Source organism: Monodon monoceros, unplaced genomic scaffold (assembly GCF_005190385.1).
Source record: "Monodon monoceros isolate NGI ecotype Baffin Bay Population unplaced genomic scaffold, NGI_Narwhal_1 Super_Scaffold_13, whole genome shotgun sequence".
Lineage (NCBI taxonomy): Eukaryota > Metazoa > Chordata > Mammalia > Artiodactyla > Monodontidae > Monodon > Monodon monoceros.
The window spans coordinates 39,975,288-40,000,970 of record NW_021703769.1 but is presented as its reverse complement, the minus strand read 5'-3'; the positions used below and the strand labels follow the sequence as shown (position 1 = coordinate 40,000,970).

The following is a 25,683-nucleotide window of genomic DNA, read 5'->3' as shown; positions in this document are numbered from 1 at the left end:
TCCACAATAAGCTTTTATTGATTATATTTTAGACTCTTTTTTAAATAAGGGTAGTGGACATAGTAAAGTACAGAGAAGACCTAGAGTTTCTATATTCTAAAACAAATATATGTGGCTAATTAAGTTAGGGGAGGAAAAGGAAACAGGAAATAGGACCATATATGTATATGTTATCATTGTATTCAAGAGACAGTGCATATCATATCATGTGACAACTAAGGCCCCAAAAGTAAACTGCTAGTGATGTCAATGAACATGGCAGACAGAGTAGGCAGCTCCAAGAGCCTGTGCCCCTACAGAAATATCAAGAAATCAAGCAAAATTGTCAGAATCAACTTGGTCAGAACTCTGGGAAACAGTCTGGGGTTTACAGCAACCAAGAGAACACTAAACCAAAACAAAGAAAATTTTTAAATGGCAGAAAATATTTGTGATGTTTTTATCTGCCCTTGCCTCAACTCCCTCCCTAGTTCAACAATAGTCTTAAAGATGGCAGTTGGCTCACCTAGTGTGCCACCCTATTCCTGTGTTCCAGAGGAAGCAGAGAAGACACTAGCAAAGAACTGCATGTGTTCTAACTTTTCCAAGGAATACCTGGGGGAACAATGTGTGGCACCTGACTTTGTTTTGACTAACTGGGAACTTGCTCAGAAAAGTGGCAAGAATTTGAAAATATTGTAAGGTAGACAAAAAATCACAGTTTCCTGGGACAAAACATTATGCTTGAGGCATCCGATACAGCAACTAAAGCCAGGGAGAAAATGCTGGAGAGAGAGGGGTTTTGTTTTTCATCTATACTGAGAATATAAAAAGCCATGCACATGTCCAGAAAAGACCTAATCAGACCTTATGCTTTCATCTCTGGCTGGACTGTAGGGTAAGCTCAAGCAAGAAGTTAAGGCTAATAACACAGAGATGAAAAGTGCACTGGCAAAGTGTTGAAGGAGTGCCCCAGCAAAAGCCAATATACAAAGACTACAAGAGGTTTAGGAATATATTTTCCCATTTCCTTTTTCTTTTTCTTTCTTTCTTTCCTTCTTTTTCTTTCTTTTCTTTTTCTTTCTTTCTTTCTTTCTTTCTTTCTTTTCTTTCTTTCTTTCTTTCCTTCCTTCCTTTCTTTCTTTCTCTCTCTTTCTTCTTTCTTTCTTTCTTTCTTCCTTCCTTCCTTCTTTCTTTCTTCTTTCTTTCTCTCTTTTCTCTCTCTCTTCTCTCTCTCTCTCTCTCTCTCTTCTTTTTTCTTGTTCTCTTTCCTGTTTTTACCCCTTGTTTTGCTATCTGGCATTCAGGTTAATCTCTGTCAAGACACTAGCTAAACACAAGCTAAAGGAATGGAGACCTCAGAGACCACCTGTGCCAAAGAACACAGACTTTACAAAATTAGATCAAAACATCACTACAAATAGTTACAGCACACAGAAAGCAATAAAAGTGAACCCAGGAGTGGGGGAAGAATCTGATTTCCAGGGTTAGCATATTATAATATTAAAAATGTCCAATTTTCAACTAAAAATCTATGAAGCATGCAAGAAATAGGGAACTATGGTCCATTAACAGAAGATGTTAACAGAAACTCTTCCTAAGGGAACACAGCCATTGGACTTATTAAACAAAAACCTTAAATCAACTGTCATAATAAATCAAACCAGGAGTATGATATATAAAAAGAGAATATCAATAAAGATTTAGAAATTATAAAAAGAAACCAAAGAGAAAAAATGAAAAACTCAGAAGAGGATTTCAATTGCAGATTTGACAAGGTAGAAGAAATCATCAGTGAATGTGAAGATAAGTGAACAGAGCCTAAGAGAACTTTGGTACACAATCAAGCATACCAACATATATGCAATGTCAACCCCAGATGGAGAGTAGAGAAAGAAAGAGACAGAAAGAATATTTGTAGAAATAGTGGCCAAAAATTTCCCAAGTTTGGTAAAATACACAAATCTACACATTCAAGAAGTTCAAACAACTTCAAGAGTATAAATGTGAAGAGATCCACACAGAGATACATTATAATCAAATTGTCAAAAAACAAGGGCGAAGAGAGAATCTGGTAAGCAGCAAAGGAGAAGCAACTCATCACTCATACAAAGGATCTTCAATAAGATTAACAGAAATCATGGAGGCCACAAGAGAATGAAATGAGATTTTTTAAGTGCTAAAAAGAACTACCAACCAAGATGCTATATCTGGCAAAATTATCCTTCAGAAATGAGGAGAAAATAAGACAGTCTCAGAGAAACAAATTCTGAGAGAGTTCATCATCAGTAGAACTTCCCAACAAGAAATGCTAAAGGGAGTCCTTTAAGCTGAAGTAGAAGGACACTAGTCAGCAACTTGAAACAATATGAAGAAATACAAAACTCTGGTAAATATAACTACATAGTAAATGAAAAAGCCAATATTATTATGTTTTTGATTTGTTACTCCTCTTTTAATTTACAATAGTATTTAAAAGACAAATGCATAGGACAATAATTATTACCTATGTTAATGAGCACACAATATAAAAAGATGTAATTTGTGAATGACAACATAATGGGGAAGACCTAATCAGGATCAGAGTTTTTGTATGCTATTGATTGTAAGTTGGTATCCATTCAAAATAGTTTGTTATAAGTTTAAGATTTTAATTGTAATCTCCTTTGCAACCACTGAAAAAAAAAGCTTAAAAATACATACAGAAGGGGGCTTCCCTGGTGGCACAGTGGTTGAGAGTCCGCCTGCTGATGCAGGGGACACGGGTTCGTGCCCCGGTCCGGGAAGATCCCACATGCCACGGAGCAGCTGGGCCCGTGAGCCATGGCCGCTGAGCCTGCGCGTCCAGAGCCTGTGCTCTGAGGCAGGAGAGGCCGCAGCAGTGAGAGGCCCGCGTACCGCAAAAAAAAAAAAAAAGAAAAAAAGTAGAAAAAAATAAAGTAGAAGAGAAGGTAGTAATGGAGGAAATAAGAAACAAAAAGCTATTAGACATACAGAAAAAAAATGGCAGAAGGAAGCTGTTCTCTATCGGTAATCACTATGAATGTAAATGAATTAATTCACTAATCAAAAGAGATTGGCAGAATAGATTTAAAAAAAAACAAACATGAAACAATTATATGCTGTGAGAAGAGACTCACTTTAGATCCAAAGACACAAATAGGTTTAATATAAAAGTACTGGAAAAAGATATTCCATGGAAGTAGTAGCCAAAAGAGAGCCAAAATGGTTATATTAATATCAGACAAAATTGGGACTTCCCTGGCTGTCCAGTGGTTAAAACTCTGTGCTTCCACTGCAGGGGGCATGGGTTCAATCTCTAGTCAGGGAACTAAGATCCTGCAAGTACAGGCCAAAGGAAAAAAAAGATAGGAAAAAAGTATCAGATAAAATAGACTTTAAGTCAAAAATTGTTACAAAGGACAAGGAAGGATGATAGATAGGTAGATGACAGAAAGACGGAAAGATAGATTGATAAAAGGGTCAAAACATCAAGAAGATATGAAAATTATAAACACATATGCATTTAACAAAAGAGACCCAAAATATATAAATAAAGAGAAGTAAACAGTTCTACAGGAACAGTTGAAGATTTCAATACCTCACTTCCAACAATAAATAGAACATCTAGACATGAAGCCAGTAAGGAAATACGAGGCCTTGAATAACACTATAATCAAACTAGACCTAAGAGACATATATAGATCATTCCATCATCAACAGCAGAATAAACATTCTCTCCAATTGCATGTGGAACATCTTCAAAATATACCATGTTAGGCCCAAAATAAATTTCAATAATTTATAAAGATTGAAACAAAGTATCTTCTTCAACACAATGGAATAAAGCTAAAAATCAATAACAGGAAGAAAGCTAAAAAATTCAAAATTACATGAAAATTAAACACCATAATCTTAACCAATAGGTCAAAGAAGAAATCATAAAGGAAATTTTGAAAATGTCTTCTGACAAATGAAAATGAAAATAAAACATACTGAATTAGTTTAGATGTAGTGAAACCAATGCTTAGGTGGAAATTTATAGCTGAAAATGTATACATTACAAAAGAAGAAAAATCTCAAATCAATAACCTAACTTTACACCTTAAGGAACTAGAAAAAGAATAGCAAGCTAAACCCAAAGCTAGCAGATAAAGGAAATGATAAAGATCACTGCATAGATAAGTGAAACAGAGAAGAGAAAAACAACAAAGTCTATGAAATCAAAATTTAATTCTTTCATACATCAACAAGATTGACAAATCTTTAGTTAGACTGACAGATAAACAGAAAGACTAATATACAGATGAAATGAAAAATGAAAGTGAGGACATTACCTCCAACCTTAGAGAAATAAAACTGATTATAAGAGAATACAATAAACAATTGTGCATCAACAAATTGGATAACCTAGATGAAATGGACAAATTTCTAGAAACACACGAACTACAAAAACTGATTAAAGAAGAAACAGATTATCTCAACACACCTATAAAAAGTAAACAGATTTAATCAGTATGAAAAACCTCCCGACAAAGAAAAGCCCAGTACCATATGGTTTCACTGGTGAATTCTCTCAAACATTTAAATAAAAATTAACACTAATCCTTCTCAACCTCTTTCAAGAAACAGAAGACGAGTAAAGACTTGCTAACTCATTCTGTAAGGGTAGGATTACACTACACAAAATAAAAACTATAGACTAATACTGCTTATGACTGTAGATGCACAAAATGTTCAACAAAACACTAGCAAACCAAACCAACAGTATATTCACACCATGACCAAGTGTGAATATTCCAGGAATGCGTGGGTGGTTCAACATAAGGAAATCAATGAATGCAATATTTTTAATAGTAGGAAGGGAAAAAAAACACACATGATCAACTCAGTTGATGCAGAAAAAGCATTTGACAAAATCTAATATACTTTCTTGACTAAACAGAACAGAACAAAACAAAACAAAAAAACAGGCAGAAAACTAGGAATAAAAAGGAACTTCCACAAAATGATAAAGAGCATTTATGAAAAATCTACAGCAAGCATCACCACTGCTATTCAACATTGTACTAGAAGTTCTAGCCAGAGCAACTAGGAAAGAAAAAGAAATAAAAGGCATAGGAATTAGAAAAGAAGCAGTCAAACTATCTCTATTTGCAGATGACATGATCTTGCATATATAGAAAATCTCAAAGAATCCACAAAAAAATTTACTAGAAGCTAACAACTGAATTCAACAAATAAGATAATATATAAAAAACACTTGTGTTTATACCCACCACTAATGAATAATCTACAGATATTAGAAATCAAATCCACTTATAATAATATCCAAAATAATGAAATGCCTGGAAATAAATTTAACCAAGGAGGTGAAAGATTTATATAATAAAAAAATAAAATATTTTGAAATATATTAAAGACAAATAAATAGAATGATATCATATATTCATGGATAGAAAGTCTTAATATTATTAGATAGCAATATTACCTAAAATGATCTACAATTTCAATGAAATCCCTATCAAAATTCCAATGGCTTTTTTTTTTTTGCATAACTTGAAAAGCTAATTTTCAAATTCATATGGAATTGTAAGGGGCCTCCAATAGCTAAAACAATATTGAAAATTGAAAACAAAATTGCAGGGCCCACACTTCCTGATTTCAAAACACAGTAATCAAAATAGTGTGGTACTCACATAGGATAGATGTGGATCAATGAAATAAAACTGAGAGTCCAGAATTAAACCTAAATATCTATGGCTATTTGAATTTCAGTAAGGGTGCCAAGATTATTTAACATGAAAAGAACAGTATCATCAACAAATGGTACTGGGATAACTGGATACCCACATGCAAAAGAATTAAGTTGTACCCTACTTCACTCCACATATAAACTCTAATTACAGATGGATAAACAGCCTAAATATAAGAGTTAAAACCATAAAACTCTCAGAAGAAACCGTACAAGTATATCTTCATGATCTTGGATTTGGCAATGGATTCTTAGCTATGACATCAAAACACAGCAACAAAAGAAAAAAAAAGAGATAAATTGGACTAGAATTTACAATTGAATTACAATGACCCAGAGAAATGAAAATTTATTTCCACACAGAAACGTGTACACTAATGTTTATAGAAGCATTATTCATAATAGCAAAAGTGTAGAAACTACCCAAATGTCCTTCAACCAATGAATGAATAAACAAATTCTGGTATATACATACATTGGAATATTACTCAGCCATAAAAAATAAATACGTTAAAACTGAAAGAAGCCATACACAAACAGTATGATCCCATTTATGTGAAACATCCAGATTGGAAAATCCATAGAAACAGACAGCAGGAGGTTTTGGTGGTTGCCAGGAGCTGGGGGAGGTGGGAGAAAATGGGGAATAACTATCTAATGGGTATGGGTTTCCTTTTGAGGTGATGAAATATTCTGGAACTAGATAGAAGTGGTAGATGCACAACATTGTGAATGTACTAAATGCCACTAAATAGTTCATTTTAAAACTATTAATTTTATGACTGTGACCAGCATACAGTAAGGTATTATTATTACTAGGATCTATATTTCTGCAGACCAAAAGTCATTACTCAGATCTATGAAAACTCAGATACTCCTTTTTGTCTTATGGAAAGGGATTCCACTGGACATTACAGAAGCTGATGCCTGGGCCTACTGGGGAAACCATCAATACTAGAGTTATAAACATGACCTTTATTAAACAGCTAGAAAAGGAAGTGAAATGTACAGATAAACCAGAGATGTCTATAAATGGGATCTGGAAAATAAACTTCTGCTGGACATGCACAAAGAAAATAAAAGGTTAAGGTGAGCTGTGGACAAAACATAAGAAGCCTAAATGTCAGAAGGATTCATTGGGAAGAAGCATGCATTCCTATCTATGAGCTTTTTTTCCCTACTCCCCATGGTCACTAGACTAGCAATTGGCTCCTTTTTTGGAATCCTGTTCACAAACCCTCGTGGTTTCTAGACAGCTGCCTAGTCTGCTGACCATTCTGACAAAAATGACCTGAGAACCAAATCAGTCAGTTAAATTACCCTTCGTATCCTTTCCACCTACTGGAGTCACATGCTTTACACAACTGAAATAGCTGGTATTTAGGAAAAATGAGGGAATTGCTAACAGCTCCATTTTTGAGGTTTGAGGTTTTATTCTTAAGCATCAGTCATTCCGTTCGGACCAAAATTTTAATTCACTAAAATTTAATTCAGCAAAGCTATATGGATCATCTATCATGTGTCCAAATCCATACTAGATTTCAAGATAGGGGCTGAGACCTGAGAAGGGATGTACAAAGCCATGACAGCACACTCTAGTGGGAAAACCACAGAGATAGAAGAAAAGGGGTCATAGTCTGTTTCCTTGTGTCACAGGGGAACACTGATAACCCTGACAAATGTAGAGGGCTGCGGCGAGGGTATGATTAAGAAGTAGAATCGAAGGTATCTCGGAAACTTTAAAGAATAGTCTAGGGATGGCAAAAACTGGAGGCAGTGATCATAACACTCTATTTTATCAAACCCGGATATGACCTCAGAATACTTAATGGTCCTCAGAGGGCCACCATGAATAGATCAGCCTTGGCACATGAGTACATAAATAGACAGTAGAAATGAGAGGGATTATTATCACTGAACACTGAAAATGTGACTTCAATTTCCTAAATCTCCTCAGTATCACACAGCCCCTGCCAACTAGGAAAGGCTTCTTAGACCCATATTTCAGATTTTGTTCAGCAGCTTCTGTCCTGTCCAGGAGATATTTTCCTTTTATTGCTTCCCCAATCTGAAGATATCTTCTAGAAATTAAATAATGATTAGTAGATTCTACTGAGTGTGACCATAAGCTAAGCACCATGCTAAACAGTTGACATACCTGTATCAAACACAGGGACAAACTACAAAATGTAATTTTCAAAGTAGGTATTTCTGAAATGCTTTTCTAAAAGAAATTATACTTAATTATAACAATAACTAACAGTAAATGAGGACTTTATATTTTGCAACTGGATTTATAACCATGATAATTCATTTGCTCTTTCCAACAACCCCTTGAGGCTGGTGGGATAGCTGTTAATATCCCCAGGAGAGATGAAGTAACTCACCCAAGTTCTTGTTACAAATAGCAGTGCAGGGTATCAAACCCTCTCCCAGATTCTAAATACACTTGACTTGACTGCCAGATGCAAGGAAAGTTGAGCAATGAGCCTGAAATTTAATAATTTACTGCCTAATCTCCCTTTCTGAGATCTGCCTTGCCTTTGGTTTTCTTATGTGAACTCTGAAAGAATCCCTTGCAGATACCTACTATATTCTCTTGATCTAATGCAAAAGTTGCCAAGCACTGCTGCAAAATTAAAATCATCTAATGCAAAATTTCCAAGCACCATAACTTAAAACAAAACAAAACAAAAAGCCGCAACTCATCTGCAAGGCAATAAGAAGCAGTGGGTAAAAACTTGTATTGCTTGGATCCTAGAGCCAGTCAGCCTGGGTATGAAGCCTGATGGCTGTACATAGTGATCTCGGGCAAGTTTTCACTTTGTTCTAGGCTATAATTGGGGGATAATGGTATTAACTACTTCACAGGGGTGTTGAGAGAATTGAATAAATTAATATCAGTAAGTAAAGTGCATAGAAGAGGACCTGGAACATAATATGTGCTGAATAAATGAAAATTATACTGAACCAAAAATCTACTATCTTGTAAACTATCCCCAGGAGTAAATTAATCTACTTGAGAAGTTGCATTAACTCCTTTTAAGTTCCCAGAGTGACATTCAGTCCACTGTTTATTCCCATGTACTTTACTATTTCCTATATATATAACAACACTTGCCACTTAAAAGTAGACTAAATTGTTATAAAGTATCGTTCCTCTTTGAAACTGACCCTTTGCCTCCATATTTCACTCTGCTTTCACCTCAAACCTGAAATAGTCTTTGCTTTTTAAAGTGAACAATTTTGCCATTTGAAGGGAAGAAATATATTACAGCTGCAAAGATAAGTTAAATGTTTCAAAGAACTAAGCCTGGCATCTTTAAGAATAAGACACGTTTAAGCAAAAGAGATGGCTTTGTGTGAGATCAGAGGCAGATCCAAAGTCTTAGGGGGGCACAAAACAGCCTCTTTGGCCATTTCCCAAAATCTCAAGAGCACTGCCTTATTTGCACATTCATTTGCATGAGTCTTATCAATATCAAATGTACTCACATATTTACTGTGTGCCTGCCTTTCCTGGCAGATGAAGAGAAACTGTTCTCTGTCCAAGTTCACCAGCAGCTCATCAGTTGTCTGCAACCCACAGTTCTAAGGATAAGGCAGTGAGAACCACATTTCATGGTTTTATGGGCTACGTTTGGTGACCGAGGTTTGCCCTAAGGAACCCAACATTTAACCTAGAAATATTTGTGAGTAGAATCATTTCCTTTCTTCCTTTTCTTTCATTCTAGAGGTCACTGCCACTAGAAATATGACCAAACTGAGAAAGAAGGAGTAAAACAGACTTTCAACTTCTTTAAGAAATTCTATATTCATAGAATATAGACTATCTAGATATGCTGTAAAAATTGTTAATCCTCTCATTTAAATTTTTAATTATATTAGTAAGTGCTCAACACTGAAAAAAGGCAGGAAATAGAGAAAAATACTGAAAAGAAATGAAAAGTTGCCCACTATCTACATTTTGTAAAAAGCACTAAGATGGTTCTGATACACAGAGTTGAGGTTGTTGCTGCTGGTGATTAAGAATGCCAAGGATATTATGTTATCTAACAGGTCAGTAGACTCCTATTGCGGCAAACTATATTCCTCAAAGATGACTGCAACAGTATCTCCTGGTCTTCTTAGTCTTCTTACAATGTGACTTTGACACTCCTCCCATGGAGAGGTGGGTGTCTGTGTTCCCTCCTATTAAATCTGGATGGATTTGTGACTAATGGAAATAACGTAAGTAAGTGACTACCGAGGACAAGTTATAAAAATGTGATGGACTTCTCCCTGTTTCTTTTGAGATGTTCACTCTTAGAAACCAGCCATCATGCCATGAGGAAGCCTAAGCAACCCGTGAAGAGGCCAACTTGGAGAGTACAGAGGTACCCAGTACACAGCCCTGGCTGAGCTCTGAGAAGAAGTCAGCATCAATTGTGTGAGTCAACCAACTCGAAAGTAGATCCTCCAGCCCCCAGGTCAGCCACCCCGGCTGATGCCATGTGAGCAGAGATGATGTGTAACTATTGAGATTTGTGCACAAAATACATCTTTGGTTTTATTTTAAGGGCACTAAGTTTCGGGGTGGGTTGTTATGAGGCAACAGATAATTACTTAAACTAATAGCAAGAGCGACTACAACTGAAATGGTAAGCATCTATCATGCGGCAACACTGTAAAATGGTTTTAGACGTTGTATCTCAGTTAATTCTCACAATAACCCTTCTGGTATAGAGAGTATTATTACTCCCAATTTATATATGGGGATATTCAAAAACACACACAGGTTAAGTAATTCATCCACGATTTAATTAACTCAATTAGCAAGTAGAACTGGGCTATGAACCAGGAGGTCTGGCTACAAAGCTAATGCCCTTAACCACAACACTGAGCAGTGGGAGAACATTCCACTTAATTAAGATCCAATTGTTGTTTCTGAAGCGCAGCTCCGTCAGGATCTGCTTCCCCAAGCCCTGCTCAGCCACATTCCTCTCTTCCTAATGAGAAAGACACACAACCAGATGGACTACTCCCTCCCAACACTGAGGTTCAGACAGATTGAGTTACTAGCTTAAGCTACAGAGTGTCCATGCTGGGGATCCAAGCCAGGTCTGTCTGACACCAAAACTTAGGCTCTTTCTATTGTTTTATGGTACCCATTGGGCTAATGGATGACTGCAGTAGATGAATAATAAAAATTATAGATAATTCAAGTTAATTATCTTTAACTAATACATTGATGTATATGGGAAGAGAACTGTTTTCCAAATCATATTTTCCCAAGGAGAATGAAATAAATGTTCTAATTTTTGACACAGAGCTATGAGGCAAGGGAATTTCTGATTGAAAAATTACTGTTCATATACAGCAACATTTCACAAACATTTGGTTTCAGGATTCCTCTATATCCTTAAAAATTGTTGAGTACACCAAAGACCTTTTATTTATGTGGATTATATTTTTCAATGTTTAATATGTTACTGGTTAAAACAGAATTTTTTTAAATACTTATAAATTCATTTAAAAATAAGAATAACCCAATATACATTTATATAAATAGCATATTTTGTGAGAAGAAAAAGCTATATTCCAACAAACAAAAAGTCTTATTCAGAAAAATAGCACTGTTTACAGTCCTGCAAATCATTTTAATGTTTGATGTAAGAAGAGATAACTGGGTCCCCATCTCTGCTTTGGCATTTCCAATTTGCTGTGGTATCACAGGTCATGCAGCCTCTTTAAGACTCCACTTTACATGTATAAAAGAATGAGTGAAAAAGGCAAATAACATTTTAATACCATCATAAAAGCAGTTTTAATCTTACAAATCCTGTGGAAGAGTCCTCACATTACTTTAAAAATTGCTAGTATACAGTATACAAAAGGTTGTTAACCAATTAAAATTCAATAAGAAAAACAATAGAATAATATTTATATGACCTTAATGTAGAAAATGATTCTTTGAACTAGACACAAAAAGTACAAAGCTTTAAGTTAGAAAAACTTATTTTTTAAATTAAAAGTTAAAAGACAAGCCATACATTGGCAGAAGGCACCTCCAACACAACTTTATAGACAAATAATTATTATTCAGAATATATTTTTTTAATTGCTACAAATCAATAAGAAAAACGCAAATGTCTCCGGAGAAATCAAGGCAAAGAAACATAAATAAGACATTTCACAGAAGAGAAAACCCAGAAGGCCTATTAAGTGTCTGAAAAGGTATGCAACCCACCAGAAGCCGACAAATGCCAAGGAATACAACAAAGAGTACTATTTTGTGCTCATTAGATTGGCAAAAACAAACAAAAGCCCTGACAATCAAGGACTCGTGTACTACTGATGGGAATGTAGCAGCTACTTTAGGAATACAGCAGACACTGCTTATTGTCTACTTGTCACCCACCTTTCCCCATCTTCCTTCCTAACAGCATATTTTGTTCAGGTATCTCCTTCCTCCTGATAACATTCTTCGAGGTAAACTGGCCCTATCCCCACGTAGTCATCATGGTCTTATCTAACCTTGTAAGTAATCAACTTCGGGTGTGATTCAGTTTTAGCCAATAAGATATGAAAGAAAGCCAGGTGGAGGAAGTTTCTAGGAAAAGTTTCCCTGCCCTTCAAAAGAAACAAAGAGATACAATAACTTTGGCCATTGTTTTGTCTGCATTTGATTCCTTGTAACCATGAGGAGAGCAAGCCATTGAGTCAATGAATAAACCAAGTCTAGACCACCTCTACCTCTGGACTTCTTGGTATGTGAGGTAATAAATTTCTTTATTTTAGCCACTTTGAACTCTATTGTCGGTTATTTGCAGCTGAAAGAATGCTAACAAAGAGAAGAATTTTGCAGTATCTAGTATAGTGACCTATACCTATAGTCATACCCTAAGACCCAGAAATTCCATTTCTAGGTACATAAGCCGGAAAAGCTCACCCATGCAGAGGAGGCGATTATGTAAAAGAATGTTCCTTGTAGTCTTATTTGTACAGAGGGACAACTGAACGCAAGTTTGCAGTTTATTAATGATAATTATCATTAAAATAAGTATTAATTTTTATAACAGGTAGGTAATTATTAATACTAATGTATTTTTAATTCCTTTTTCTGTCCTTTCTGGAAAGATGATGTCACTATTTTGAATTATGAGATCGAAGCCACCCACTATAAGGCAACAAACTAGAAGAGTCCCAGGTCACCGACTGTGTGGAGGGCCATGCTCCTCCTGGACTACCTATCTGGACTTTTTCACAAGTGGGAAATCAACTTCCATGTTAAGTCACTCTTAAGTTTTTAGGGCTCACAGCTGACCCTAATTTTAATTAAACAAATAAGAAAACATAGACTGAAAACACACCACCAAATTCGCCACAGTGGATGGATGCTTCTGGGGAAGGAAAGAGGTAAGTAGATGAGAGAGAAAATGAAGGATATTTCAACTTTATAATATTCTTATATTCTATTTTGAATTAAGGATCTAAGGCAATAAATAATTAAAATAAATGAAATGTTAACCTCTGTTAATTCTAGGTGGTGCATATTCTATTTCATTATTCTCTGTACTTCTCTGTGTTTGACTTCTCAAAAAAACGGATGACATAGACAAAATTACCCAAAAAGAAAAAAAAAAAAAAAAGAGGAAGGAGGGAGGAAATGAAGTAAAAGAACATGCCCTCTCACCCAAAAAGAAAGAAAATGTGCTCCTTCTACATATACAAATTTAAACAATATCAAGACCAAATTTATCTCCTATTAAAATGAAGATGAGCAAAGATCAATAAAACTAAAAGCTGGTTCTTTGAGAAGGTAAACAAAATAGATAAACCACTAGCCAGACTCATCAAGAAAAAAAGGGAGAAGACTCAAATCAATAGAATTAGAAATGAAAAAGGAGAAGTAACAACTGACACTGCAGAAATAAAAAAAATCATGAGAGATTACTACAAGCAACTCTATGCCAATAAAATGGACAATCTGGAAGAAATGGACAAATTCTTAGAAATGCACAACCTGGCAAGACTGAATCAGGAAGAAATAGAAAATATGAACAGGCCAATCACAAGCACTGAAATTGATACTGTGATTAAAAATCTTCCAACAAACAAAAGCCCAGGACCAGATGGCTTCACAGGCGAATTCTATCAAACGTTTAGAGAAGAGCTAACACCTATCCTTCTCAAACTCTTCCAAAATATAGCAGAGGGAGGAACACTCCCAAACTCTTTCTACGAGGCCACCATCACCCTGACACCAAAACCAGACAAGGATGTCACAAAGAAAGAAAACTACAGGCCAATATCACTGATGAACATAGATGCAAAAATCCTCAACAAAATACTAGCAAACAGAATCCAACAGCACATTAAAAGGATCATACACCATAATCAAGTGGGGTTTATTCCAGGAATGCAAGGATTCTTCAATATACGCAAATCTATCAATGTGATAAACCATATTAACAAATTGAAGGAGAAAAACCATATGATCATCTCAATAGATGCAGAGAAAGCTTTCGACAAAATTCAACACCCATTTATGATAAAAACCCTGCAGAAAGTAGGCATAGAGGGAACCTTCCTCAACATAATAAAGGCCATATATGACAAGCCCACAGCAAACATCATCCTCAATGGTGAAAAACTGAAAGCATTTCCACTAAGATCAGGAACAAGACAAGGTTGCCCACTCTCACCACTCTTATTCAACATAGTTTTGGAAGTTTTAGCCACAGCAATCAGAGAAGAAAAGGAAATAAAAGGAATCCAAATCGGAAAAGAAGAAGTAAAGCTGTCACTGTTTGCAGATGACATGATACTATACATAGAGAATCCTAAAGATGCTACCAGAAAACTACTAGAGCTAACCAATGAATTTGGTAAAGTAGCAGGATACAAAGTTAATGCACAGAAATCTCTGGCATTCCTATATACTAATGATGAAAAATCTGAAAGTGAAATCAAGAAAACATTCCCATTTACCATTGCAACAAAAAGAATAAAATATCTAGGAATAAACCTACCTAAGGAGACAAAAGACCTGTATGCAGAAAATTATAAGACACTGATGAAAGAAATTAAAGATGATACAAATAGATGGAGAGATATACCATGTTCTTGGATGGGAAGAATCAACATTGTGAAAATGACTCTACTACCCAAAGCAATCTACAGATTCAATGCAATCCCTATCAAACTACCACTGGCATTTTTCACAGAACTAGAACAAAAAATTTCGCAGTTTGTATGGAAACACAAAAGACCCCGAATAGCCAAAGCAATCTTGAGAACGAAGAAAGGAGCTGGAGGAATCAGGCTCCCTGACTTCAGTCTATACTACAAAGCTACAGTAATCAAGACAGTATGGTACTGGCACAAAAACAGAAAGATAGATCAATGAAACAGGATAGAAAGCCCAGAGATAAACCCACGCACATATGGACACCTTATCTTTGATAAAGGTGGCAGGAATGTACAGTGGAGAAAGGACAGCCTCTTCAATAAATGGTGCTGGGAAAACTGGACAGGTACATGTAAAAGTATGAGATTAGATCACTCCCTAACACCATACACAAAAATAAGCTCAAAATGGATTAAAGACCTAAATGTAAGGCCAGAAACTATCAAACTCTTAGAGGAAAACATAGGCAGAACACTCTATGACATAAATCACAGCAAGATCCTTTCTGACCCACCTCCTAGAGTAATGGAAATAAAAACAAAAATAAACAAATGGGACCTAATGAAACTTCAAAGCTTTTGCACAGCAAAGGAAACCATAATCAAGACCAAAAGACAACCCTCAGAATGGGAGAAAACATTTGCAAATGAAGCAACTGACAAAGGATTAATCTCCAAAATTTACAAGCAGCTCATGCAGCTCAATAACAAAAAAACAAACAACCCAATCCAAAAATGGGCAGAAGACCTAAATAGACATTTCTCCAAAGAAGATATACAGACTGCCAACAAACACATGAAAGAATGCTCAGCATCATTAATCATTAGAGAAATGCAAATCAAAACTACAATGAGATATCATCTCACACCAGTCAGAATGGCCATCATCAAAAAATCTAGAAACAATAAATGCTGGAGAGGGTGTGGAGAAAAGGGAACACTCTTGCACTGCTGGTGGGAATGTGAATTGGTTCAGCCACTATGGAGAACAGTATGGAGGTTCCTTAAAAAACTACAAATAGAATTACCATATGACCCAGCAATCCCACTACTGGGCATATACCCTGAGAAAACCAAAATTCAAAAAGAGTCATGTACCAAAATGTTCATTGCAGCTCTATTTACAATAGCCCGGAGATGGAAAGAACCTAAGCGCCCATCATCGGATGAATGGATAAAGAAGATGTGGCACATATATACAATGGAATATTACTCAGCCTTAAAAAGAAATGAAATTGAGCTATTTGTAATGAGATGGATAGACCTAGAGTCTGTCATACAGAGTGAAGTAAGTCAGAAAGAAAAAGACACCGTATGCTAACACATATATATGGAATTTAAGGGGGAAAAAAATGTCATGAAGAACCTAGGGGTAAGACAGGAATAAAGACGCAGACCTACTGGAGAACGGACTTGAGGATATGGGGAGGGGGAGGGGTGAGCTTTGACAGGGCGAGAGAGAGTCATGGACATATACACACTAACAAACGTAGTAAGGTAGATAGCTAGGGGGAAGCAGCCGTAAGGCACAGGGATATTAGCTCGGTGCTTTGTGACCGCCTGGAGGGGTGGGATAGGGAGGGTGGGAGGGAGGGAGATGCAAGAGGGAAGACATATGGGAACATATGTATATGTATAACTGATTCACTTTGTTATAAAGCAGAAACTAACACACCATTGTAAAGCAATTATACCCCAATAAAGATGTTTAAAAAAAAAAAAAAATGAAGATGAGCACTACCCAAAGTTGTTGAGGGTGCAGGGAGTGGGAAAATACATCCTTTCTGGAGGGCAATCTTGTAATCACAGCAAATTCATTTAAAAAGTGTCAGCTCTATGAAGCATCAATTTTACCTCAAAGAAGTTATCTTAATAAATTTGAGCACAAAGATTTCACTGGAAACATTTTCCTCATACTTTTGCTTATAATCTGGAAAAATTGAAAAGCATGCAAATGCTGGGAAAGACAGGCTAGTCATGGTGGTTGCTATCTCTGCAAACAATGGCATACTATATAATGGCTCCCATTATGACTGATGATATCCAGGCACATGTGATAGTGCAGAGACAAGTTCACAATTTTCTTAAGTGAAAAGAAGTTATAATAATAAGTACAAAAGCAATATGTACGATACATGTTTTCCTAATTTAATTTGTTTACATATAGATAGAAGTTATTAAAATCTTAAAGGCTCTATTTTTATTTTCCTCTTATTATCATTCTTTTCTAACTTTCTACAACTTAACAGTGTCATTTAATGGCTGTAAACTATAAAGTGAATTGGAACAGTTGATTGCAACAAGTCTGATGAAAATAGGCAGTAGTGGTCAATTCATTTCTTACCATTAAGACATGGATAACTGGGTCCTAACAGCATAGTATTTGGAGTCATTTTGTCTCCTCTCAAACAACATGCATTTGTTTTTAAATAAGATTGTAAGTATCCCATATTAGAGATACTGAGGGAAAAAATACCATTGGGGCATAATTCCACGAAAATCAATCCTTGAGACTAACAGGACAATTAGTGGTTTTCTTTAACTGATGAGTGAAGAAATGTGTTCATTTGTTTACTAAGAAAGGATGTTGTTCATAAAGGATAAGTCAAAGGCAGGAATGAGGTTCAGAAGGGCCAAGTGTAAACAGAAATGCCTGTTAGGATTCTGGCACATTACATGGTAGATGACATATTCTGAACTGGTATAACTTTTCTCTGAATGCTTTCTTTTAGGTACTTTCTGTTACAAATTACAATGAACCCTTAATGCCACAGTACTTTTATTCCATGTTCTAAGACCTATACGTTTGTTCTGGATGCGTATTTTGGATGACTCCATTGCCTCCACTAACATTACAGTGTTAGACTAGATGTTAATCTGGATACAAACCAGAAGGCTCTGAGAGCTGCCCCATATTCCTAATGGACATGTGGATGATTTACTGTGACTTGTGGGCTCATGCACACCCCCCCACTTAATGGGCACAGCTTAGTTAGGCCATTCTAGCTTTCTCGGCAAGTGTCAGCTTTCACCATCCTAAAGTAGATGGTTTCCTTTCCATACAGAGAAGACCCTTCCTCGTCCAGGGATTACATTCCTGGATGCAGAACAGATAATAACTCGGGAATCCCATGGACTCTATTGTAAACTTACAACGAAAAGCTTTTGGAAAACCTCAACACTGTTTCCTGGAAGGGCCTAAGAATGGTACGAGAAGAGTCAGGTCATAGTCCTTAAAAGCCCAAATTAGTAACAAATCTCCATTTTTGACTACCCTTTCCCCTCCTCTGCGATCAAATTTTAGGATTTTAGTCTACACTTAGCTTTCCACCAGTCTTTTCATTAATATCACCATTATTGGAATACTAGTCTCATTACATTGATACTGTTACTTTGCTCAAATCTATGAACTTCTCTTTTCTTCCTTACTGGCCTCTGTAATTCAGCAACCTCTTCTATTCTTCCCCAAAATTCATGACAAGGATGGGTGAAGGGAACGTGCATCGTGAATGTTCTCAGACAATTTCTTCTGTCTTCCTTGCTTGCACTTACCACCATAGTAACTGGTAAAGACTTCAAAATCCACCTACTGTGGCTCTCTCTTCCTCTCAAATTGTTGCTATTTTAGCAGCTTTCCTTAATGTCTCTTCAAAAACTTTCCCTCTTTAACTGCTGTAAGTCTCATTTCAAATACAGTTTTGTAGCCCAGAGTACACTGCTTAAATTGCTCCTGACCTTCTCAACCATGGACTAAGGTCAGGTTTCTTTGTTCTTTGGGATTGCTTAGGAGCCAGTACCTAGCTGTCATGAGATGGTTTTGGCCCACCTATAATCTATGTATTAGTGGATAGAGCAACTTTAGAAGGTTGGTTAGAGAGTCTTTGGAAAACAGAGAATGAGTCAACATGACCAGACTTATAGCACATACCTTAATATCATCTTCAGAGTACCCAGAACAAGTTCCTGCACCTGCTATGCAATTATTAAATTATCAGCTGCATTAGAATGGAGATGGTAATATTTTATTTTGTTCGGTCAAGAAGACAAGAAATAAATATGATTTAAAAGTTCCTTAAGATTATTTTTGTTTGGTCAAGAATATAGGATATAAATATGATATAAAACATCTTTATAATTACTTAACATTTATAATAATTTATTTCAATATTTATAATATTTCTACTTCCTGCCAGAAAGCTACGTCTACTTTCTATCTGAAAGTCATGTCTACCTTCTTTTAGAAAACTACACTGGAGACACATAAGATGCAACATAATTTTCTCTAACTTCTTTCAAAGATAAGATAGAAAGATTTGCTTACAAGGAACAAGCAATAACAGCAATGCCAACAACAATAATGATGATAATATTGATAACTTAATTACAGTTTACAAAATATGGATAAAACTCTTAGCTTTTACTGCACTTAAAATTCTAAAGTAAAAATCAAGCAAATATAAAAAGATGTAAACCCTACTTCCAAAAAGTTTATTTAAAAAACAATGTTAACCTAGGATTTTTTGACAACAAACCTCTGTCATTTACATTTTACTTGTTCTTTTCCCTTCTTTTGTCAGCCAATAAGCTTTGCTCTTTGTCAATAAGATGTGATCTGATAAGCTTATTTCTGACTTGCCCCAGGGAAGCAGGGGAGGACTTCAGAGAGACAAGTCTGTTCCCTGGGCTAGCAAAGGAAACAAAGAGGAGCTGCTTGGGAAGAGACTCAAATAGTTTCTGTATTGCTTCTATGTAAACATGAGAATTAAACTACCAAAAAGCTTCCTCCCAAACAAAAATTACTCATTTTTAAAAGTAACACTTTGTTAATCATATTTCAATTCTATCCTCATTTAAAAAAACAATTTATTAAGAATAAAAGCTCATTAAAACATAAATAAATATTGGCAATATTTGTGCACTTTTAATAAAACTTGTCAAGTCTAGATCTTAATTTTTAAACACACATATGAAACCTAGTGAAGTATTTGTAAATTTGTAGCACTAATACATTTTAAATATCAAACAAAAGGAACAAAAGTTTAACTAATGAAAGAATTATAAAATGCTTTTAAATTCCCCAAATTTAAGGTTAATCACTTAGAATATGAAGGAAGTGAAGCAGAGGGGACTACAGACATACTTTAATCTATCTATAACATATTTGTCATAAATCACGGTCAGGAAATTTAAATAGATTTATATTTTAAAGAATTTCCCATGATAATTTTTAACTATTTTTATTTGGACTAGATGGTACTGTGAAACATTCGCTTAGTCCAAGTCTAATCAATCGATAATACTTTATCCCTTAAAAAATCTTGCAGATGATAATCAATACATGCCAGTTTTTAAGGGAGAAGTACTAATTGTAGTACATCTGCTTCTCCCAGAAGTACCAATGAGGGACAGCTTCCATAGTCATTTATAAGCAGATATAATATAAAACAGTTTTTGATTCTACTTTAAACATGTTTCTTTCAACATTAAACATGTTTATGTACCTAAGTAATCTGGACTGCACTGAAATAGCAATCCAAAAAGAGGTAATCTCAAATACGAGGAGAATACAGAGCTGGTTTGGAAATAAGATAAGTCTGACAACAATTTCAGGAAATCTTCCTCTCAGAAAGTCTATTTGTGTACCTAAAATTAGCACCAATACTCCAGAAACAGTGAAACAATAAGATGGTTTGCAAGTGACTGACAGCTTTGGCTGAGATTAACAGCAAGCTATGTAGATAGAATCATGTGGCTTTGGAGCAATCCACTTGTATGATATCTGGTAAATACATATCTCAATGATCAGACATATATTGATCTGCTCTTAATAACTGTAAGCCATTCCTCCAAAGCTATGCTTTATACTAATCATTTTCAAGAATAAGGAATTTGTCCTTTGATTTGTAATTAAGTCTCAGAACAAGCCTTAGATACTGTTATCTCAAGGTCTGAGCATCCAGGACAGTAAGCAGAAGCGTTTCTCAAATTGTTTCATTTCCAAAGATAAACTGTTAAAACACATAGCTTAATTTAACATTAGTGGATTGTGCCTTTTGAAATGACCCTGGCCCTACTCATCACTATGAAGATAAAAAGCAACTATTTACAAGTTTTAGCTTTGTCTTGGTAAGTGCTTTCTCAGGTTTAATGAGCTCTTACAATGCACCACTTTACTGAAGTCCATAATAGCAAAACGAGGTGGGTCCCATGTCTCCATCTTCATAAATGAGAGAACTGAGGCTCAGAGAACTGAAGTTCTTTTCCCAGGGCCACACACAGAGTATCTATCAGAGGGAGAATTCACTCTCTGCTTGCTCTAAGTTTGCTTTTTCCAAGGTCCATCTTAAAAGTCTCTTTTTGCATTTTAAAACAAAGTGAGAAGGGTGACAGGGCATTCGGGAGTGGGAAGGGGTCAAGGACACAGCCTACATCAGCTGGAGTTGGATCATGCATCATCTGCATGGCCAGACATGAAAGCAGAGAAAAGGTTAGAAAGTGGGGATCAGCAGGCTTTCCATTTTGCACTAGCCAGCTGTCTCAGCCCATCAGTTGTGGCCAGGTACTAACCCTGTTCTGAACCACAATTTCTCCTCTCTTTCCTGGGAGGCCAAAGGGGTGCTTTTTTCTCAGTTTTAAAAAAATCATCTTTATCCCAATCCTGAAAGTGTAACAAGAGTCTAACTTGGATGCTGGGGAAAATAAGGGTGTATCAGAGGGTGGGCAGACAAGCAGGCAGGGAAATAACCACCTGATTTTTTCTCTTTGATTTCTGTCTGAAGTCCTGTAATGACAGATCTCACTCCACTGCAGTATGTTTTGGAAATATACTTAAAAGGGATATGTGATTATTTTTAGGTACATTTTAAGTGTTGACTAATAAAAGGCAAATATCAGAACAGAAGAGCAGTTTAATATAGCATTTTTAAAACCATTCAGTATTCTAAGGCATCCATGACCTGCTATAATCTAATTATCTCTCCAACACCCTTTGGAATTGTCCAGAAAGATGTGGTACAGTTTCGAAGTGGTGCATTAAGCATCTGGCCTGACTTCACACAATTACAGATAGCTGAATATGTACTCTCTCTATATTTTATTAACATCCCAGAGGTTCACGTTAAGATGTAGTACTGATGTGCCCTAACTTGCATCACTACCTGTTGACAGAAGAAACTAGGCAAGACTTGAGAGGGTCTACAAATATAAAAATCTTTTAAAGATGTTTTGGCAATTTAAACAAAACTTTGGCTTAAAAAAAAAACAAAGAAAGAAAATAAAAAGAGCAGCTTCAAGTTTATAAATTTATAAAACATGCCCAAGTTTCAGCATGCCAAATCCTCTAAAAATGAGCTAATCTCCAGCATCCGTTCCTTCCTTCTCAAACTAACAGTGTCCAATTTTCCTTCAGATCATACCCTGGCCTCCACTCTCAGCCGTGTGTCTGAATGGGGTTGACCCTACCTACAGCTCTTACAGGGGGCTTAAGCTCACCAATATATCTCCCCATCTTCCTGTAATAGGTTCAGGAATGAGCATGTGATCAAGATTAAACAAATGAGAAAGAGTGAATCATACATCTGTGCATGTGTAGGAGCTTCTGGAGGTGACCTCTCTTCCCCTGAACACTGCAATGTGGGAATGTGATACATGGAACTGTCACTGCCTAAGGGAAAAGCCTGGAGCTGCCAAGGATCCATTGTACATGATCTAAGGAGACTGCCAACACTCCTTTGCCAACACTGGAAAACCCAGAGCCAGAGAGAAACTTTTTTGTTGACATACTTTAAGCCACTGTATCAAGCTTTACCTGAAGCCAGCCAGACCATACATTTGAACTTCTCAGTTACATGAACCAATAGATTTCCAATTGTTGATCAGATAGTAAGGCTTGAGCTTTCAATCACTTGCAAACAAAAAATTCTCAACTGATAATAAGCCCAAGGCATTTAATATACCAAAAGCCTGAGCTGATTTTGTTGGTTGGTTTGTTTATCAGACAACTTTGAAGACTTTATTCTCAGGAAGAGTGGTGAGGGGAAGAAAAATCATCAAGGATGTGTCTTTCTAAAACCTAAGAGAACTTTAATACTTTCTAAGATTAAATTTCCAATATCATAGTTGGAGGTGGTCTGGGGGTCATCTAGTCCTACCAGCTTCTTTTACAGGGAAGTTTTAACAAATTTGTATACAATGAATGAGTGAATGAGGAAGCTTAAGTTTAGGCAGGTTGGAAGACCTCATTTAAATTGTTCCATTTCAGCTGGGAGTTGTTTATAAAAGAGGTTTAGGGGTGGTTGTTGTTTTCACTTGGATACACAAGTACATAGTAAAGCCTGGGAAACCTGATTCCAAATCCAACCTACCCTGTCCTCCATCAGGGAACATCTCTTACCCTCTCACAAAAACAGAAAAACACAAAGTTCTTCGATATGGCCAGTTTAGATGGTCTTAGAATTTTAAAATTGGAATATGCTAGTGGGGTTCATTTTCCGGCCAGTTCTTTACCCTCTGAAATGCATTTTCTCATGTACAGTGTTAGATTCACAGGCTAGCCCACAAAACAGAGCAAAATGCAAAAAAAAACGACAAATGCCTTTTGAATCTAAAACATCTACTAGAACTCAACTAAGTTCTAAATCCTGAGAACATGGGACCATGAAATGCATGAAGACAACAGAAAAAAAAAAATTAAACAAGAAAATATCCTATTTGCCTACCTCCTCCTTCATTTCCTGGCTATTGAACAACAAGAGTGTGAAAAAATCTGTCATTTGTCCTCTCTGACCTCGGTTTGTGCATTCTTCTACCACTTCTTAATGTCTCCTTTTTTCAAATGCTCAGATGCCCTCATCTTAATAGAGGCAGTTACCATTCCTTTGTTACTTACTATGAGTCAGGTACTGAGCTAACAATTTCAGAAATATTTAGTAATTTGTCTACAGTCATGTGGCAAAGCCAAGATGGAGCCCAGGTATGCTAGACTGTGAAGGACATGCTCTTAAACATTAGTCTACACAGGTGGGTTCCTCCACTAAGAGCTGAGTTCTCTTTGCTGTAAGAATCAGGCCCCCCCATTCCTATCACAGCCTAAAGGGCTTCTCACTGAAAACTGTCTGCCTTCCTTCCCCTCCTACCAGGACAGCCATCCCCTTATTGTAGGTAATCTCCCTTAGGTAACAAAGGAGGAAAGCAATCTGAATTAACTCAGGGTAACTCAATCTTTTCAGAGGCGGTCCATTTTATTGCAAAAAAATGTACATATTATTATAAGTTCGCCTCCAATTGGCAGAATTTCAGACAGCTGATAAGAGCAAGAAGTAAAAACAAGAAAAAAACCAAAAACAAACGGAAGCAGCAAAAGAGTATATATTTTTGGACAGGGTGGGCTGATAGGAGCTATCTCAAGAGTTTGCCTCCAAAGTTAGCACCTCTAGTACAGATCACATTTTTCATAATCTCTTGCCTTCTTCTACATTTTAATCCACAACTTAAAAAAAAAAAAAGAAAGAAAGCAACAATACATAATTGGCATTCAGTAAGTTCCTGCTGCCTTTATTTGCCATGTGGTGAAACCAAACCCCAGAGCAGATAACATGAAGTCATGGCAGGCTAGGGAATGGAAACCTCAGAACTCCTAACTCCCAGGCCAATATACCTTCTTTTAGATACTGATAACCAAAATTGTCCATTTATCTTTCTTTTCTGTTTAAGGTCTGCCTGAATGGAGACAAAACTGATTAAATATCGATATAAGTCCATAGGAATTTGGCCAGGCAAAAAGTTCTTTTTAAATATAATCAACTCCCAACTGAAAATAGCTTCTAGAAAGAATGCTTTCATAAAACAATTTAATCCATGTGTTTATTTTGCAGTAACAGGAAGAAAATCCACCCTTTAACTGAGAGATTACCTGTTCGTCCCACCTCCCTTTCCTCCAAAACTCCAGCAGCTTCATCTCAGTTCAACTTTTGCTACCTAACATTTCTAAGAAGTTGGCTTTTCAACAGACGTTAGAATTCTAAAACTCCTGTATTTAATGGGTCCACCCTCAGAGGCCAATAAAAGTGCAATCATAGAACAATAGGGGTCAGTATACCTCTTATCAAGAGTTCACCTTCTACTGTGATATGATTCATTCTTGGAGAGGAACTCAGAAGGTCAAACTGCTATCAGAGAAACATGTAAATAGATAAACTAAATGAAGCTAATGAAGAGACCATAATCAAATACTCCTGGGAAAGACAATTAGCTGGCCTCCTTCAGAAACACTCAGAAACTTTTTAAAAGTAGGAAGGAGAATGCTGTGAACCTCTAAGAATAAAACAAATAACATTAGTTTAAGGAAATTGCCCTCCAGGTAAATATAAAAGCAAAATTCTTCCCAATAATATTAAAAAGTGAAACGCACTTAGTGGAAAACTTATGAGCCTAAAGCATTTGTTGACCGAATAGCGGAAACCAGTCTATGAAAATCATTGAAAATAAAGTGTATAATTCTGCTGATTAGACACAGACACTATAAATGTCTATGTCTTCCACTGTCCAGTGTTTATTCATATACATAAATTAAAATACAATAACTTAAATACAAGCAAAACTACCCGTGAACAGTTTCCTTCTTCTTAAGATGTTTGTATCTTAACTCATGTTCAGAGCAAAAACGTATCAGAAAGGAAAATATTTAATTTTTCAAAACCTTTTTGTTTTAGGGAGGATGCCTTAAATATGAAAAACCTACTATCTACTAGGTTCTAAAGAAGATGGACAAATAGTGGGAG

The 25,683-nt window shown here is 36.1% G+C and overlaps 1 protein-coding gene across 5 annotated transcripts in view; it reads right to left on the bottom strand.

The window, feature by feature from the left end:
- The window catches only part of MACROD2 (mono-ADP ribosylhydrolase 2), a 1,974,865-nt gene that overhangs the window by 1,635,097 nt on the left and 314,085 nt on the right, over nt 1-25,683 (bottom strand). The gene's annotated exons all lie outside the window — the stretch shown is intronic.